The sequence below is a fragment of the Colius striatus genome, chromosome 9, assembly GCF_028858725.1.
Source record: "Colius striatus isolate bColStr4 chromosome 9, bColStr4.1.hap1, whole genome shotgun sequence".
NCBI lineage: Eukaryota > Metazoa > Chordata > Aves > Coliiformes > Coliidae > Colius > Colius striatus.
In genome coordinates this window covers 6,549,727-6,562,237 of record NC_084767.1, presented here as the reverse complement: position 1 = coordinate 6,562,237, position 12,511 = coordinate 6,549,727, and positions in this window count along the sequence as shown.

Below are 12,511 nucleotides of genomic sequence, written 5' to 3'. Positions count from 1 at the left end.
AGTTGCTGATAAGTTCTCATCAATAAGCCTCCCAAAGAATTGTGATAGATCCTCTGTACACTTTCATGGGATTGGGAGTATGGGGGGAAAGCTGAGATCTGTCCATTTTCCTTCTGCAAATTTTGTTTTGACATCAACATAAAAGAAATCATGTTTTCCTAAACCATAAGTTTTGGTAAAAGAAATAACCCAACAGTTAGTTCAGTCTTACGAGAAGTGATGACTCATCTTATGATAGCTCTAAGATCTTTTTTTTTTTTCTAGTCCTGCATTTTCACCTGGTTGCTGAGCTTCCCATCGCTTTTGTATTGGAGGGACTCAACTCTTTCTGTAAGAATTACCACAGCACATTAACATTGCCTGTCAGTGCCTGTTTCTTGTGTGATGGTTCAACAGTCTCTACAGTGGAAAAAAGAAATTTTTAGAGATAGGTAGAGATACAGTCAGAGAGGAGAATTTTCCAGGATAAGCTTTTTCTCACTGAAGAGTGAAATCCTTGAGTAGTAACCTTATGATCTTGTTGTAAGTCAATGCTGCTACTGTGAGACTGTGAATTATGAATCCTCACTAAATCCATGTCTTGCACTTCACTCTAAATCAATCCCTGATACTTTTTCCTCTTAATTAAAGATTAGAGGATTTTAAGAGCAGAATGGACTACAGAAAGATTATGAATGAGATCAGATGGTTTTCCTAAGTCAATTCATGAATAAATTTGCGATAAAAATTTCAAGAGGATTAAAAAAGAGGACCTATTGCTCTGGCTCAAGGAAATGAAAATTATACAGAAAATAGAAAAGCATCATTAATTTCAAAAAGGAACGTCAGAAATTTTTGTGCTGAAGACAATGGAAATCAACTTTTTAATTTATCTTCACTAAAGCTTTGAAGCAGGTAAAATGTGTATACAAAATATTCAGCACTCACACATACCAGAGGGGTTATCATAATGTCTGTAGGTAACTGTTCCATTTAGAATGTCACCACATAATTTATTTGATGTCTATTTAAGGAAAGAGATGTACGTGGGTGTTTTGGTTGTGGTTTTTAGATAAGGTTACCTACATCAAGATTGAAAAAGCTAGAAAAAATAAGCTGTCATAAATTTACTGAATCCACTTATTTAAGAGTTCAAAGTGAGCAATTAATCTGCAATATACCCAGAATTTTAGATTAATAAAGAAAGAGAAGTTACATACTGAGCAGAATGTTTCCTGATTGCCAGAATAAGCAATTATGGATGCTTTAGTGTGAGTTTGATGCTAGAACACCCAACAATTTCTTGTTGGTACTAAATGTTGAAAATTAACACAAAAATTATCAATTTATCAAACTATTAATTTACATGTACAGTGGCAACTGATGCTATTTAGTTGCCTAATTAATTCCTGATAATATGGATCTAAACCATTATAACCTGAAAAATCTGTTACTTTTACTCATATTTTTCCTTGGGCACTTATATATCTAAATGACTCAAAAGTTTAGAGTCTGAATGACTACTAGAATTGGAGTCTTAAAGAGGAGAAGCAGAAAAAGAACAATCCAGTAATCCTCCAAACTGGGGAGGTAGAAGATTTGCAGATTTCTGTGTTCCTTGTAATAGATCAGATTACTGTCTGTGATAAGAACTTTGAGATATATGTAGTCTTTTGGTTTGATTCAAGTTAGCATCAGATGAACTTTAGATCTCTTAGACTGTTAGGGAGTTCTCCTATGTGCATGAGGCTTCAGCATTCTACTTCAGCCAGAGACCTTGGAGTAGAGAGGCATGTAGAGTCAGACTACTCTATATTTAGCACTGTTAAATTACAAGACAATGGAGCAATGGTTGTGTCCTGTTGACATTTAGTTCAAGAGAAAACTGAAAAAAAAATAAGTGTGCAATGTTAGAAACTGATGTCAAAGCTTCAGGGAATTGCAGAAATAGAAAAAAAGAGGAAGATGTGAAACAAAACCACGGTATGATATTGAGGATCTTTGGAACTATCACTGTAAATATGATGCAGGAGGAGCAGACATTTGAGAGAGTGGTAAATCACGTGGGATTTTCTCCAAGACTTAGGAGGTTGTCACTTTAAACAGATGAATACTATAGTGCAACGTCCTTTCTAAGATGTGAAAGAAATAGGAGGAAACATTCCATCCAGTCTCAGACAACAGCTATGGTGTGTTAAGAAAACAAGAGCCAAGAAACATGCCATCTCAGCATCCCTAAGATTTCCTACAAGCCATACTGTAGAGAAGCAATTGACAAGGCCTACAACTTGGATACCAAGCAATTAAAATCACTATAGACAAACAGGAAATGTTGGCTTTTGTTCTGCTTCGCCCCAGCATGAAATTGCTAATGTCCACTGTATCTTTCAAGCTGCAAGGTGATTTTGAGTAGAAAACAGATCAGGGACTTTGACTGGTGAACATATGCTATAAGCTGATCTGCTTCCTACTATTCATGAGACTGGGAATGAATTCGTTCTGACCCAGGAAATATGCAGGGTGGAAGTGCACTATCAGCAGGACTGGTAAGAGCATAACTTGTGATGGAGTGGGAGGTCTTGGGTTTCCATGCATTGTGACATTATGATCTAACATTATGATCTAACATCATAGTTTTGAAGTGCATTAGTCGAGGTACAAGGTAGTGTATTCATTGACTTTAAGGTACTTCTCCAGATTTGCACATTCAGACATGGAGTGTCCTAACACGCTTTTATGCACAATAAAGCTTTGCTTACCCTCTTTTCCCTCTCCCACGAACTTTATTAGAGCTCTATGACTTCGAAATACCAAGAAAACAGAAAAGAACTTGCACTGCCTAATTGATGTCATTATGAATAATTTTAGGACTCACACTGTGTCATTCTTTACTCCATGAGTAGTCTCAGGGAAAATTACAAGGCTGCAGAATCTACTAAAAAGCACTCATCTATTCAGGAGCATTTGCAGAAAATATTAACTGCTCCCCTTGAAGGATAGCAAGACTTTTCACATATTTTTAATTAATCTGAAAACTTCCATGTTTGTATAATAAGCTGATTTGTTTTCTTGGTTGGTTGCATGCTCTTTTTTATTATTTTTCTCATGCAATAGTCCTCTTCACACCTCTTTCCTCACTCTAAGCAGTTTGTTGTTTTTCACAGTTTGATCTTCACTGACAGCTTTCTTTGCTGTGTTTTCAGTGCATAAAGAACAAAACATACATTTCAGTCTCAACAACTTTCATTTTAGATTAGAAAAACTGAAATACAAAGTGAGAACAAATATAAAATCTTCATGAGAAAGCAAGCAAAGAATCTTTAAGATCTGCAGTTTAAAAACCTCTGTAAAACCTTTCATCTTTAATCCTCTTATAATGCTGTCAGTGTCTGACAGGCAAGTGGAGAGATTTTTTTATTTTATGGCATAGAAAGATTTGTGATTAAAGCATAGATTGAGTCTCAAAGGATTGTAGTTCAGTTTACATCTTTTGACATAAACTTTGCATGCATGTTGGTTTAGGCTTCACATTGCTTGTATCTTTTCTTTGTTTTGCTCTTCTCTGTAATGATAGCATTCCTCTGTCTATTTAGATATAAAAGTACTGGATTTTGCACCAGGACTGTTGATCATAACCTGAAATTTAGGCTTGATAAATGTTATACTCTAGTTCAGGGACACAGTTATTCATGTGCCTAATCCCTCTGGAAAGTATATGTCTCCATACACTCACTTGAACTGATGCTGAGGAAGGAAAACAAGCCATAGTTTTCAGAGAAATTAAATGTACCAACCAACATGTCTGTTAGAAATATTAAATCTGTACAGTACAGATGATAAGTAAATTTCTGTTCAATATTGTGAGAAGGATGGGGCTATGTTTATATTTCAGTGTATTGCTAACTCTGAACTATAAGCACAAATGAATATTCATCGTTTTGGTGTCACACAGACAGCAAGTGTATGTGTCAAGGACAACTTCAGTTGGATTTGAACTGCATATCAACATTTTAAAATGCTCTTATTGGAAGCTCTTATTTTGTACTCGTTATCTGACATAAAGGCAATTTATATTTATATTAGTATTGTTTATGTTTAGTTATTGTGACTTTATATCCCATCTGACTTATGTTCAACTTTTCATGAAACCAAGTTCCTTTTCAGCTAAGAGTAACATGCTTTGCTTTTATTTTAGCCTAACTTTTGTGCATTGGGAAGCCACATGGGCACTCACATGGTCTTCAGTCTTCTGACTTAGAGTATCAGTCAAGTGAGGATTTCTGCACTAGTAAATATAAGTGAATTTGTGATAGTTTCTCAAACAAACCAGACTATTTTATTCCAGTTTATGAAACTAGCAAGTTGGTTTTTTATTAGACATTAAGGAATCCTAAGTAATCCATGAAAGGCATCTCTTATCAATTGCTTACAATTTTAATAGCTATAGGAGATGAAATATGTCTGAAGCTGACTTTTCCTTTCATCCAGAGTCTGTAAAATAGACTCAGGAGAAAAAGAATCAACCAAAAGAATTGAAAAAGAGAAGCAAGAGGAGGCTTGAAGAAATGGCTGTTGCATTTACCACTTCCCCCAAGAACAGTACCGTCAGAAAAGCTCTTGATAGTTAGAATTGCTTGACAGTGTGAACCAATATAAACACTTCTTGCTTACAGATGATGAAGTCTATATCCAGGAGGAAAGTTGTGTGCAGGTGTCCAGAATTACTCCAATTACTCTGTCCTGGTTCCTTTGTCATTTTTTCTTAGAAGCTATAGGAAGCGAGTCATTCTTCTACTGTCCAGTGGGTCCTACGTTCATTTCACTTTTTTATTCTCCTTGAAAACAGCTTTCAGAAATATCTTTTCTGCTCATCATTGCCCACAAATAGGCATAAAATGAGAAAACTCGGGAGAATAACTCTGAATAATAATTTCCAAATCAGGTGTAGAGTACTATTCACTGATTTCTAATGGTAGCAAAAGGAATTGCTCAGGTTGCCTGTACAAGTTAATTCAAGGTACAGTTTGTGTTATTAGCTATGATTGCTTAGAGGAGGATTCTGGTTTTAGCTATTCTTTCCTGAAACAGAAAAACCCTAATTTCTCTAATCATTATCAAATATTGTTGTATTAATCATTATGGGGTCATAGAGATTAAACCTTGGGATTTTCACTGCCTGTGGGTTTTTTTATTCTGACATGTAAAATCATAATTGCTTGCTAGCAGACAGAAATTAATATCATTAGTTTTGTAAGAGTAATTAAACTGAAAGAGCCTGGACGTATAGAGCTATAGATTGCTATAGGTTTTGGTAACATGAATTAACGGGGCTTTTTAGATTGAAAAAAGAGGGAGTAATGCAGTTTATCTTTGTCTGTCATCCCTCAAAATGCAAAAAAAAATACCTCCAAACCAAAAATCACTGGAGACGAATAGGGCTGCTGCTGTCTTGAGGTGACATTCGTAGTGTTTCCCTCCTTAAGGGGATTAGGCAGTTTGAAAATGCAAAGCATTGCTTCATCTACTTTGAGAACATATCCAGGTGCATGATACTTCACAAAGAATATGTGAGTAAAGTTTATGAATTTCATAAAATGGAACACTTTATTGTTTTTAATATTTACTGCAAAATACATAGTATGATAAAACTGAAGATTGCTTAAGAAGATGATATACTTAAGAAGAATGGTGTTTTCTTAAGAGGAATGGTGGTTTTTATGTTAGGCGGTATAGTAAACACTTCAGAGGTATGAGACAAACAGTAATGAATACTATGGCCTTTTTATACCCCTTAATATTTAGCTTTATAAAAGGAAATGTGACAGAGACTGTATCACTGAACTGATGATTTAGTTCTATATGTATGTGTCAAACCATTTGAAAAGAAGAAGAAATACTCATTAACTTATAAAGAACCTTGTAACTGTCTTCTATGTTTCTTTTTTTATGCTCATCCATGTATATCTGTTGCCATCTATATGTTTCTGTGAGCTTGTATGTAGTCAGCAAAATCCCTGACAAAATACCAGTCACAGCAAACAGGTGATTCTCTAGTTCTGGGGGCCAGTTTTCCTAACACAAGTTACAACATTGTTCTGCAGTTATGTGCTTGTGTGGTAGATCTCAGCAGGGTATCTGTAAGGTCATACAGATGAGCGTGTAGGATCTTAGTTTAGTTAGAAAAATGAGCATGTAGGAGAAGGTGACTAGTTCCTTCAGCAGTTTAAAGGTCATTTTCCCCCCAGTTTTACAACATACAACAAGGAAATGTCAGTGTTTTCTCTATAAAAGCTCTGAAGAAAATGTGAAAATATGAATTCCAGACTTTACGCAGATGACTAAGTGATAACTCTCCAAGTTGATGCTTTTTATTTTAGTGTTCTGGTTTTTCTCTTTAAATTTTGGTTGTCTAAGCATACTAAGGAACATGTCAAATGAGATCATTTAACACAAAAGTTTAAAGAAATATTTAGAGAAAGAATTGGTGTGTGGTTCTGAACAAGAGAAAACTAAATAGAAAAACAGATCTATAGAGCAGCTGCTAACTTACCTTCAGATGGGGATGTATTCAGTGATATGTGTGAGAGAACTCTCAAATGGCTCTCGTCTTTGAATAGTGATATATTTACCACACTCAGTTCTGGAAATCATATAGTTGACTGATTTCTTTATTGGTACAAAGCTGAGATATTTGAATGACATCTGCTATGTAAACAAAGAATTTTTGTATACTTTCAACAACTTCCTTGGGAGGCTGCTACATAATTCAAGGAGTGGGAATGCTCATAGACAGCTTGCAGGTAGAAGTTCACAGCTGTGTTTAGCAACCAGGAAGATAACACTTTACAATTTACTTGAGCCAAGAGTGTGGCTTTTCATGTCTTTACCTAATCTTCAGTTACCAGGGTTTGAAGTTGAATGCAGCATTTCAAGTGTGTTGATCCTGCTCTGGCAGGGGGATTGGACTAGATGATCTTTTGAGATCCTTTCCAACCCTTAAGATTCTACAATTCTGTGATTTCAAATTATGTGAAAAGAGGAGTGTAAACTTTCAAGTGTGTTAACTCTTAAAAAGTAACTGGTTAGTTTTTAAATTTATGGATTCTGTTATTTTCCACATTTTCATTCTACTTTGCCTACTTTTTTAACTTTCATTCCCTATGTAAATATTTTCATGCTTTCATATTTTCAAAATTCTCATTTTTTCATAAGTAAAGGACTCTTGTACTTTAACTCTTTGAAAAGCCTTTTACTCCTCAGAACCAATAATAATTGGTGAGCATCTTTAGAAACTGGCTGTTGCTGTTTAGAATAAAATGCATTCTGTTCTACTACAGCATGAATGATTTTGATTAGCATTTTGATTAGTATTTTGCCTGCTACCTGTGAGTTAAACAGAGCTTTGAAAGTTAATAAGATTTTTACTACAAAAATTGAAAAACTAGTACGTTCCCTTTCTGTTTCAAAATGTTCATTGAACACATTTTCTAGGCAATATGAGGATGTCAGTCCTTTTATTGGAAGTGTGGCAAATTATTCAGACAGTACAGAATTATTTAATTTTGCTAGTACTCAAAATGATGTAGGGATCTAGGGATGAGATTCACCCTGATAATCTTAGTCTAACAAGAATAGTTTTCTAAATTACTAGCTTAAATTACTACTAAGAAAATGTGATTTAACCCTAACCAGCAGCTAAGTACCATGCAACTGCTCTCACTCCTTCTCTGTGCTCCCCTGCCATTGGAGAGGAGAACTGGAAAAGAAAACAAAGCTCACAGGTTGATATAAGAACAATGTTATAGGTCAAATAAATTCAAATTTTATGTTTTATTCTAATGATGATGGTGATGATAACTGAGAGAAACAAAACCTAAGAAAAATCAAGTAATGTCCAATGCAGTTGCTTGCCAGCTACTGACTGATGCCTGAGCGGTGATCTATCTCTCCCCACAAAGTCCCCTCCATATTCCATACCATAATGTCTTGTGGTATGGAATAGCCCTTTGGCTAGTTTGGGTCAGCTGTCCTGGCCATCCTTCCTCCCAGCTTCTTCTGCATTCCCATCGTACTCACTGGCAGGTAAGTGTGAGAAGCAGAAAAGACCTCGATACTGTGCAAGCACTGCTCAGCAATAACAGAAACAGCTGTGTTACCAACATTCTCTTCAGTAAACACAAAACACAGCCTGGTACAAGCAACTAGGAAGAAAATTCCCTCTATCCTAGCCAAAACCAGAACAAACAAATGAAGAACATGAACTAAGCTGCCGATACTTTTCTCTTTCTTTACCTAGAAAAGTTGATTACAGAATTAATTTTTTTTTTCCTGTTTTAAGAGTTCCCCAAATATGACTTTTGAGTTCTATAGGGGCCTTTTTTTTTCCCCTCAAAGACATGGTAATATAAAGGCATGTTTGAAAAGGAGTATCTTCTCCATTGTACTCTTCCTTTGCATCATATGTGAATTCAAATGTACTGAGGGCTAGCTCCATCTGTGCCTAGGTGCCAGGAAGAGTGAGAGAGGAGGTAGGAGGAGTAGTAATAACATGATATTTAAAATTTGTGTCAAAATCCTCAGAAGAATTTTTACAATTTTCTCAAATGTGCTTGGGATGTGAACTTCTATCTGTTTACATAATCAAAGCCCATGTGTCTGCATTAACTGCTCAAGCATTATGGGTTATTCTTCTTTGCACAGATAGGAAAAACGATCTTTGGAGACTAAATGGTATGTTCACATGGTGAATTAGTATTCAGGTCGTCCCCTAGGAAATTATACCATAGCATATCTTATTTCTGGTTTGGGATGAATTTTAAGACTTTTCAGAAAGATCAATGTTTCTATCCTTAAATTCCCTGGAAAGGACAAATTCACACACCAAAAAATTGTTTCTCAGATTTCAGAGGTCTTGAGCAGAGCTGAACACCTCAATTTTGCTGAGCAGGCATCCTATATTTTTGTTCACTGCACAGTAGCTCTGATATATGATATTACAGAGATGATGTCATTTATGCTTTGGCCATTTTTGGTCTCAACTGATAACATTACTAAAAGGAGCAGCCAGAAGTTAAACAAGAGTTGTTTAGAGTAATTAATGAAACCTGATGATTCTTAAAATGAGTAGACCCCAACATCAGTTTACAAATACCCATTACTAGATAAAAGCATTGAATCAATTATACATTCTTGTGTTTATCATTGATGCTCCACCATTCTAATCATACTACTTTTTCCACATCACGCTTTTAACATGCTGCTCCGAAACATGTCACTGCATTCATGTAGGAACACTGGAACAGCAAATGTGACTGAGAAGGCACCAGCAGCACCTGAGTAACAATTCAATAACCATATGATAGTGGCACACACAGCTACTTACATTATCTGCAGCACACTTAATGAGAATCGTTTTTGCATGATCTAATTTCCTTCATAAGTAGCTGAGAAGGCCTTTTCAAGGATTGTGGAAGAAAACTATCATTTTAGTTAAAATAATATCACAATTTTTTTGAGTTGTATTTGGTTTTACTCTGATATATTTGGGACTTAACAGTTTGTTTCTTTATACACAAGAGAGAGGGTAGGAGGTCAACAACAGCTGGAAGGAGGAACTGCCCTACCTTTTCTTTTAAGTGAATGCTCCAAAGGACAGAAAAGGCTTGCAATGCCTAAAAATGTTATATTACTAAAATACAGACTAATGTACTAGAACAGGATGACTCTTCAAATAGAGAAGCTTCTGATCAACTATGGCAGATCATACAGTGTAGTTTGAAACAATAGCTCCATGTGTATTAGGAGTTTGCAAGGTGGTTTCATTTACACAGTTTTGCTTTCTACTGTACAAGTTTTGGAACCATTTGTGATTTGAGCTAATGTATCTCCCCACACAACATTCTTTTTGGTGGTTTGGACCTCTCTGTCCAAATGCTCCATGGAACATAGTGAGGAGCAGAACACATGGCAGAACAGTCAAACTCCCTAATGCTAATTCACCTTTGTAACAAGGTCTAACTTAAAATGTTTCTATAGTAAATGTAGAAGTAAACAAATTATTCAGATAAATGAAAATTAGACATGTACTTGATATTCTTTGTAGTTTCTTTTAGTACTGACCTCTTTTTTTTTGTTGTTGTTGTTGTGGTGGTTTTGCAAAATAATCTATAGAAATAAAGGCAGAAAACCACTTCATAACTAAATGACCATTTCTTAAGCTGCTTTGGCAGTTTCATTTTGTTGAGAGTTTTTTATTATTTAGCTAGTATTCTTCTGTATCCTAAATGTTTGAACTGAAGAGCAAATATTTTGTTTTCATTCAAACATTATACCATTTAGCAGACTGCCTTCTCTCATCCTTGTATAGTCTGCATCTGTGCTTCTCTGACACTGATACTTTCCCGAGGGTCACCCAGGGTGTGTCTTTCCAAAGGAGCCACTGAAGACTTCTAAGAAACCAGCAAAGCCACTGGAACCATGGAGGGCGGCAAAAAAAGGGTCATGAAGTATTACTTGGTGTTTATAGATATTGGAGGAGCTGCAGTGTCTGTAGACAGCATCCTCAGCTGCTTGACACCAGTAGGTGGACTTGCTGTGTGGGGAAGGTCCAGCTTTGGTGAGATTTATGCCACACTTAGATGTTGACAGGGTTTTCATTTTGTATGACTCTGGGTACTTTCTGGGCTATTACTATTCAGGTAGAAAGACTAGGCCTTAATGAGAGCAGGTATCAGCTCTCCTGAACACAAGAAGATAAAAACAAGCTTGAAGTTATCAATAGGTCTGCCATATGATTTTTTTAGCTTCATAGTATCGAATCCATGAACTTTCCAACTTCACTTGCAGTTTCTTAACAGTTTTCAACTTGCAAAAAAATTTTGATGTTGAAATGGAATCACAAGTTTGGGTGAAGCTGTGAGTGTGGTCATTTTTGGGACAGAAGTATTATACATGTAGGAAAGATCCAGAGCTAGATTAGCAGGAAAGCTGTCAAATTCAGGTGAATGTTCAGTGAGGGAAAAGAAGTTGGAAAGAGCAAGAGAAAAATGCCTTTTTCTTCAAGAAATCTCACTGTGACAACAGATTAAAGCACTGATAGAAGTAGTTCAAGAATGAGAAGAAGAAATACTTGTGAGATTACGGAATTGCCAAAAGAGGGACAGGGAAGTGCTGGAGAGAGTCCATCACAGGGCCACCAAGATGATCAGGGCAATGGAACATCTTTCATACAAGGAAAGGCTGCGGGAACTGTGGCTGTTTAGTCTGGAGGAGACTTGGGGGGGATCTTATTAGTATTTGCAAATATCTAAATGGTGGGTGTCAGGAGGTTGGGACATCGCTTTTTTCTACAGTAGCTAGCAACAGTACAAGGGGTGATGGGATGAAGCTGGAACACAAAAAGTTCCACTAAAATATAAGAAAGAACTATTTCACTGTTGAGGTGAGGGAGCCCTGGCAGGGGCTGCCCAGAAGGGTTGTGGAGGCTCCTTCCTTGGAGGTCTTCAAGACCCACCTGGACATGTTCCCACGTGACCTGATCTAGGTGAACGCGCTTCTGCAGGGGGGTTGAACTAGATGATCTCTAAAGGTCCCTTCCAACTCCTACCATTCTGTGATTCTGTGGATCTCATGGCTGTGGTTTTGAATTCTTTAATGCAGAAAAGTATCCAACTATTCTAAATCTTCTCTATTAAGTTTGTTCTACTATCAAGCAGTTTATAGCCTCATCTACTAGTTTTCTAGACACTTTGTAAATATATTAGCTGGATAGGTGACTTGGTTTGTTTTTTTTTACCAGGGGAAGGGGTTTTTTGGTGGCATTTTTTCTTATTTCCTGTAGGTAAATCAAAATTAAGCTCACAGCAGAATGACTGAATCTATGGTTAGGCTTATAGCATATATAAAAAATTCTAAAGAGGGGGATGGCTGATTAAACCTCATCAGATATAGATTTCAATATGCCTGTATCAAAAAACACGTGTCTGGAGGAAAGATCAATATTTCTAAGGTTTTTCATACTGGTTGAATTAAAGTGATATTAATCTTTCATCATTTCTTATTTCCCTTTTCTTATTTTGATAATCAGTATGAATTTTATGACAGTCCAAATAAGAAAATCTTATCCAGTCTTATGGTATTGTGTTCCACCCCTCCAAGAAAGACAACCTTTTTTAATATGTTTTTCTGAACTATTTCAACATTCTGGAATGAATTATTCAAATAGGTTTGCTGACTTGTAAGCAAAGCTTTTAGTTCATGGCTGTTATTCAAGATCTTTTAAAGGTCATGAACTTTCTTTTCAATATGTAACCTCCATTTTGCCCTGTAATTCTTGACTTTAAAAAGAAAAGCACAGTAATGTATAAATAGGAAGTCTAAATCTTCTCATCTACAGAATCCTCCTAAATATGGAGGGGAAGTGCAATGGCTTTTAATTTTTATAAATGGAACAATAGATCTGTTATGGGTATAATAAACTGATCTGTGAAGCTTTTTATAAAATTTAATTAAATTCTCTTTGCAAACCAACTGA